The sequence below is a fragment of the Mus pahari genome, chromosome 23, assembly GCF_900095145.1.
Source record: "Mus pahari chromosome 23, PAHARI_EIJ_v1.1, whole genome shotgun sequence".
NCBI classification, from domain to species: domain Eukaryota; kingdom Metazoa; phylum Chordata; class Mammalia; order Rodentia; family Muridae; genus Mus; species Mus pahari.
In genome coordinates, this window is record NC_034612.1 from 26,381,298 (window position 1) to 26,388,161 (window position 6,864).

The following is a 6,864-nucleotide window of genomic DNA, read 5'->3' on the forward strand; positions in this document are numbered from 1 at the left end:
CACACACACACACACACACACACACACACACACGCACACACACACACCGTACATGTAATTTTAAAAATTAAAAGAAAAAAAAAGAAATGAAAAAGGGCCAGGTGTGGTGGCATGTTATTTAATCCCAGCACTGAAGAGGTTAAAATGGGAGGATCAGAAGTTCAAAGCCAGCCTGTGGCTATATGAGACCTTTTCTCAAAATCAAGCAAGCTGGACATGTTGACATGACATAGGCCTCTAACCTCAGCAATGAAGAGGCAGAGGCAGGCAGATCTCTGTGAGTTCAAGGCCAGCCTGATCTACAGAGCAAGGTCCAGGACAACTAAGGGGACATAGTGAGACCTCGTCTGTAAGAAGCAAAAACAAAACAAAGAGAAAGGAAGAAGACCCACTGTGCCCCCCCCCAAACAAACAAATACCTAGCCTAGTACCTCAGTTGTTAGCATAATAGTTTAGTATGCCTAGGGTCCTAGGTTCAATCCCTCAGGCATGGTGGCACGCAGCTGTGATCCAAGCATTTAGGATGTGTAGGCACAGAGTGGGGAGATTAAGGTCCTTAGGTTACATGAGGGCAGCATGTATGGTGCCCTAGATCAGGGGTTCTCAACCTTCTTAACACTGGCACCCTTTAATACAGTTCCTCATGCTGTGGTGACCCCCAACCATAAGATCATTTCATTGCTATTTTATAACCGTAATTTTGCTGCTGTTATGACTCGTATATATCTTTGTTTTCCTATGGTCTTAGATGACCCCTGTGAAAAGGTCATGCAATCACCAAAGGGGTTGTGACCCACAATTTGACAATTACTGCACGATATCAAAAAAAAAGAGAGAGAGGGATGGGTGGGGACAGGCAGGAGGGAGGAAACTTCCAGGGTTCATAGCTGGGGAGTTGGGAGGTCTAGAGACATCTGGTGATGGTCTTCATGTTGACAGTGCCCCATGGCGGACACCATGTCACAACAGATGGGGAATTTGTGTCCTCTGCCATTTTGTATTTAATGTAGCTCAGGCTGGTCTGGAACCCATGACCCTGTTGTCTCAGCCTCCTAAGTGCTAGGGTTACATAGGTGCACCACCACACCCAACCCTCAGATCCACTTGAGACTCAGAGTCAGCCAAGAGTGACCGGCAAAACCCGCAGATTTGGCTGATGGTGAAATAAACAGCTCTTTTTAGATTCAGGCTGTTTGTTATTTACATAAGGGCAGAAGGAAGATCTGCAGCAGGACCGGTCAAGAGGAAGATGGAAAATTGGGTGTGGGAGTGGCCACGGCTGTAACCCAGCACTGGGGAGGTAGAGGCAGAAGGATTTGAAGTTCGTGGTCATCCTCACATACTTAGGCTACATGAGACCCTGCCTCAAAATGAGAGAGAGATGGATGGGACCCTGCCTCTTCTCGGTTTTCCTGGAAGAGAGGTTTTCTGCCCTCCAGAAAAGCCAGAGCACTCTGGCTGGCCTCAGGTCTCCCACGATTAACATCCACCTGCAAGGGCAATGCAGAGACTTGTATGGTTGGCAGGGTTTGTGGGGAACCATTTCCCTGTCAAGGGTTAAGACTTCACACTTCTCACCGGGTGTGGTGGCGCACGCCTTTAATTCCAGCACTCGGGAGGCAGAGGCAGGTGGATTTCTGAGTTCGAGGATGGCCTGGTCTACAAAGTGAGTTCCAGGACAGCCAGGGCTATACAGAGGAACCCTGTCTCGAAAAAAAAAAAAAAAAAGACTTTATACTTCTCTTCTTTCCCAGCATCTCCACCAACTGCAGCAGGGGCAGGAGCGAAGTTGCAGGAGGAGGTGTAAGATGGAACCTTGCTTGGCCCCTCACATACTAGAGCTGACTCCCTCTCTTGCCGGGACATTCTCTATCCTTCAGGGATGCCACACTAGATCTCTCTGAGGAACCTCTCGTGATGGGGACCCAGTGGGAATCCTCAGGCTGGCCGCTTCAGTGCAGCCCTTTGTATCCTGAGTTCACAGGTGACCTTGGCTTTCTTAGACTGAAGGCCGAGAGCAGCCTTCCTCTTTGGCTGCAAGAGTGTGGCTAGCTCTCCAACCCAGTGCAGAAGCTCTGCTTGCCACATGGAAGTAGCTCAGCCTAACCACAGCCCTCCTTCCTCTTCTCCAGTGTTCATCGGTTGTGTGGTGTTGGAGATGGAGCCTGGGGCCTTCTATGTGACAGGCAAGGGCTCTTAAGCTGAGCTATATCCCAGCCCCTCACTGGGGGATTCTAGGCAGGGGCTCTACCGCTGAGCCACGCCCCCCAGCCCCTCACTGGGGGATTCTAGGCAGGAGCTCCACCCCTGAGCCACGCCCCCATCTCCTCACTGGGGGATTCTAGGCAGGGGCTCTACCGCTGAGCCACGCCCCCAGCCCCTCACTGGGGGATTCTAGGCAGGGGCTGTACTGTTGAGCCTAGCCTTTGCCTTTTTTCACTCTTTTATGTACTGGAAAGCAAACTGTGTGGATGCTAGGATGCCAGACCAGCCTGGATCCTTTCTTGGTAAGCCCTGTGTTCGTTGACTTGGCTCTGGAACTTCCCATTATAAAGTGTTTCCCTCTATTTCCCTACCTGCCTGCTTTGAGACAAGATCTTGATATATATCTTAAGTTAGCCTGGAACTTGAGCCTTATGAGTGCTGAACGAGCCAGTGTGTGCATTTTCAACCATCTTCTTGATTGCAAAATAGATGATGAAAAATACTTATCTTTGTTCTTAAGGCTGGCTAGCCTTTTGTTTTTTGCTTATCTGAGAGAGGTTTTTCTCAAGTCCAGGCTGGCCTCAAATTCCCTATGTCACTGTGGATGACCTTGAACGCCTCTCAACAACCTCTAAGTGCTGGGATTTCCTGCCTCAGCCTTCCCATAGTATCTGGGGCTGCAGTACATATGAATAGTTCCTAGGTTCTATGTCATGGAAAACGGCAGTAGGGACCACAGAGATGACTCAGGGCTGTGATCTCTTGCAGCTCCTGCTTAAGAATCTGAGTTCAGATCCTCCCACCCATGTCAGAAGACTCAGAATTCCTGCAGCTCCAGCTCCAAGGGATCTGTCGTGTGATTCTCTTCTGACCTCTGTTGTCATCTGCAGACACACACACACACACTGATCCACGTATACACACACACATAAATTAAATGAAATCATAAAAAAAGAACTTGTAGCCCAGTAGTGGTGGTGCACGCCTTTAATCCCATCAGTAACAAGGTAGAGGCAGGTAGATCTCTATGAGTTTAAGTCTGGCCTGGTCTACAGAGTGAGTTCCAGGTCACACATGGCTACACAGAGAAACCCTGTTTTTGAAAAAGAGAAAGAAAAAAGAGAGAGATCTTATTATAACAATATGCTATATTCTATTTTATTATTAATTACTGTTAATCTCTCATTGTGCGGGATTAAAATTTTATTACGTTTAATTTACTTACTCTGTGTGTGCGTGTGTGTGTGTGTGTGTGTGTGTGTGTGTGTGTGTGCAGGAGAGGGGTGCCCTTGTGCCACAGGAAATCTGTGGAGGACAGAGGACCATAGGAGTCAGTTCTCCCCTTCCACTATGTAGGTCCCAAGGGCAGAACTCAGGTCTTCAGATTTGGCAGCAAGCACCTTTACCCATTGAACCATGTCATCAGCCCTCATTGCTCATGATTAAATTTTATCCTACGTGGAAATGTATAGGAAATAATGCTATATTCAGGGTTTCACACATCTACCAGAGGTCTAGACACATGTCCTCGGAGACAACGGAGGATAGAACAGGGCTGGAGAGATGGCTCAGTGGGTAAGAGCACTGACTGCTCTTCCAGAGGTCCTGAGTTCTAATCCCAGCAACCACATGGTGACTCACAACCATCTGTAATGGGATCCAATGCCCTCTTCTGGTGTGTGTGAATACTATTACAATGCACTTATACAATAAATAAATAAAGCTTAAAAAGCAAAGGACAGAACAGCCAGTGACATGAATGACATTTGTGATGTTGGTAACAGTCCCCCTTGGTCATTTCGAAACCCTTTCACCACCCCAGGCAGGAGCCCAGTGACCATTAAGCAATAACTGCCTTCCTCAGAGCTCCATAACCTCTCACCAATTTCCCTTTCTTCCATTTGTTTGTCTTTTATGTATAAAAATCACTTTATTATAAAGAACTCGCAAATTAAAAAAATGTCACACAGTTTGGTTGCTCAAACAGGCTCTGGCCCAGACCCAAAGTCTACACATCCCAGGGACCTTCCACACAGGTAGAAGGGCCACTCTGCAGCCACACCTGGTCGTGGGCACCTTACAGCCCAGCATGGAGGCAGAGGCAGGCATATCTCTGAGTTCCAGGACAGCCAGAGCCACACAGCGAGACTGTCTCAAACAAAACAAAAAAAGCCACCCTGAAGCCGCGGAGCGTCACGGCAGACGCTGTCACCATTGGTTACATTTAATGCATGTATCCAGCAAACACAGAAAGCCAGAAAACCCATGAGAGAGTCAAATCCAGAAAAGCAATCGACTTTCTGTAGTCTTTCACAACCCGTGTGACCTTCCCGAGTGCCACCCATCCTTACCATCTGACATCCCGCTCGCTCTAGTTCTTCTCACTACTACTGTTCCCCCCCCCCCCCGTGTGCCCTTGTTCACTGTGTCAGCACCATGCGCAAAGGCTAGGATTCATGAATAAGGGAGAACACGTGATTTTTTTTTGCTTTTCTTCCTGTCATTATGTGTCCTCACTTAATATCATATATTATTTTTTTTTAAAGATTTATTTATTATATGTAAGTACACGGTAGCTGTCTTCAGACACTCCAGAAGAGGGCGTCAGATCTTGTTAAGGATGGTTGTGAGCCACCATGTGGTTGCTGGGATTTGAACTCTGCACCTTCGGAAGAGCAGTCGGGTGCTCTTACCCACTGAGCCATCTCTCCAGCCCCATATCATATATTCGAAGTCCATCCATTGGCTGCAATTTTTTTTTATCCTATTTTCCCTTAGAGATGAGCCGTATTCCCAGTTTACTTGTGCACTGGATTGTGCAACTGGATGATCTGGTCTCCAGTTGATCGACAGAGAGGCTGGCTTGAGCTCTTTGCTACACTGGACAGAGCAGCAGTGGGCGTGTGGGTGCAGAATCTCTGTGGTAGGGTGTGGGCTTCTCTGGGAGTATGCCCTACTGTGAAATAGTGAGTCATATGGTAGTTCTATTTTTTGAGAGACCTCAAAACTGATTTTCTACTGGCCAGACTAATTTGTACCCCACCATCAGCGTTATAAGGCTTCTCTCTCTCCACACCCTCTCAAATGGCTGTTGTCAGATTTTTGCTGAGAGCCGTTCTGACTGGGGCAAGGCAGTATCCTGAAGGAGTTTGAATTTTCATTTTAAAATAGCCGTCGGTCGTTGGTGATTCCTTTCCTGCAGGAGCCACTTTTCTTTGTTTGGGGAAGGGTCTCCTGTATGTCAGGCTGGTCTCCAACTGCTATGTGCCAAGGTATTTTGCCTGCACGTGCGTGTGTGTTATGTGGATGCAGTACCTGAGGAGACCAGAAGAGGGCATCAGATCCCCCTTAACCTGGAGTTAGAGTCAGTTGTGAGCCACCTCAGGGGTGCTGGAAATCAAACCTAGGTCCTCTGGGAAAGCTACCAGTGCTCTTAAGCAATCGGCGACCTCTCCAGCAATTCCCCTCTTACTGAAACCTAGATAAGTCGCCCAGGCTGGCCTCAAACTCACTATACAGCCGAGGGTAACCCCGAACTTCTGATCTTCTTGCCCCCTAGTTCCGAGTGCTAAGAGGACGGGCGTTTGTGATCACATCCAGTTTACATGGTGCTGCGGGTGGAACCCAAAGCTTTGTGCATGGCAGGCACCCGCGGAACGGCATCCCCAGACATCGCCTGCCCTTTGTAATTGGCACAGACTCTGATCGCGCTCTCTTCCAAGCCAAACTCTCTGGCCTGGCATTTGGGGCCCTCTCCACCTGCTGCCCCTTGACTTGAAGCACCCCCCCACCCCCCACCCCCAGCCTCAGGACCATTAGGCAGAACACATGCGGTCCCAGGGCTCAGCCCAGCCCTCTGTGGTTGACCACTATGCTGCAATGGCTTGGTCTGGCTGTCTGCCCGGTTGTCCCACGAGCCTTGCCTGGCACACAGCCAGGGGTCTGAAATGCCCATTGAGGGACGAGCGAAGACACCTAAGAGATGCCCCTGCCAGCGGTGCCACTGCTGTGGTCCCTGTGAGTGACAGGCATGAGGGGCTGTCTTGCCTCGGTGTCCCACTACATTAGAGAGAGCCCTCTGTTGCTTGTGCTTTCTGGGAGAGTGGAGGGGTTGCCTTGTTACCTCCCACATGTTAACTCTTGGATCCAGTTTAGCCTGAGGACACCACGGGGGTGGGGGGACTGCAGAGATGGAGAGATGAGAGCTTCCAGCTCCTGAGTTCAATTCCTGGCACCCAAGCAGGTATCCCATAACAGTGGCTACAGCTACAGCTCCCGGGGGGATTTGATGCTATCTTCTGGTCCTGGGCACGAACATAGCCCTCTTCCCATATATTTAAATAAAAACAAGTCTTGGAGGGAAAAAAGGGGGACCTGACAAGTCCCTTCCTCATCCTCTTCTTTAGGCAGCATTTGGGCTCAATTGCACATGCTAATGCTCTATTGAGTCACACCCCAACCCCTTACTGGGGGATCTTGGCAGGGGCTTTACCACTGAGCCACGCCCCCAGCTCCTCCCTGGGGGATTCTAGGCAGGGGCTCTACCACTGAGCCACGCCCCCAGCCCCTCACTGGGGGATTCTAGGCAGGGGCTCTACCACTGAGCCACGCCCCCAGCCCCTCCCTGGGGGATTCTAGGCAGGGGCTCTACCACTGAGC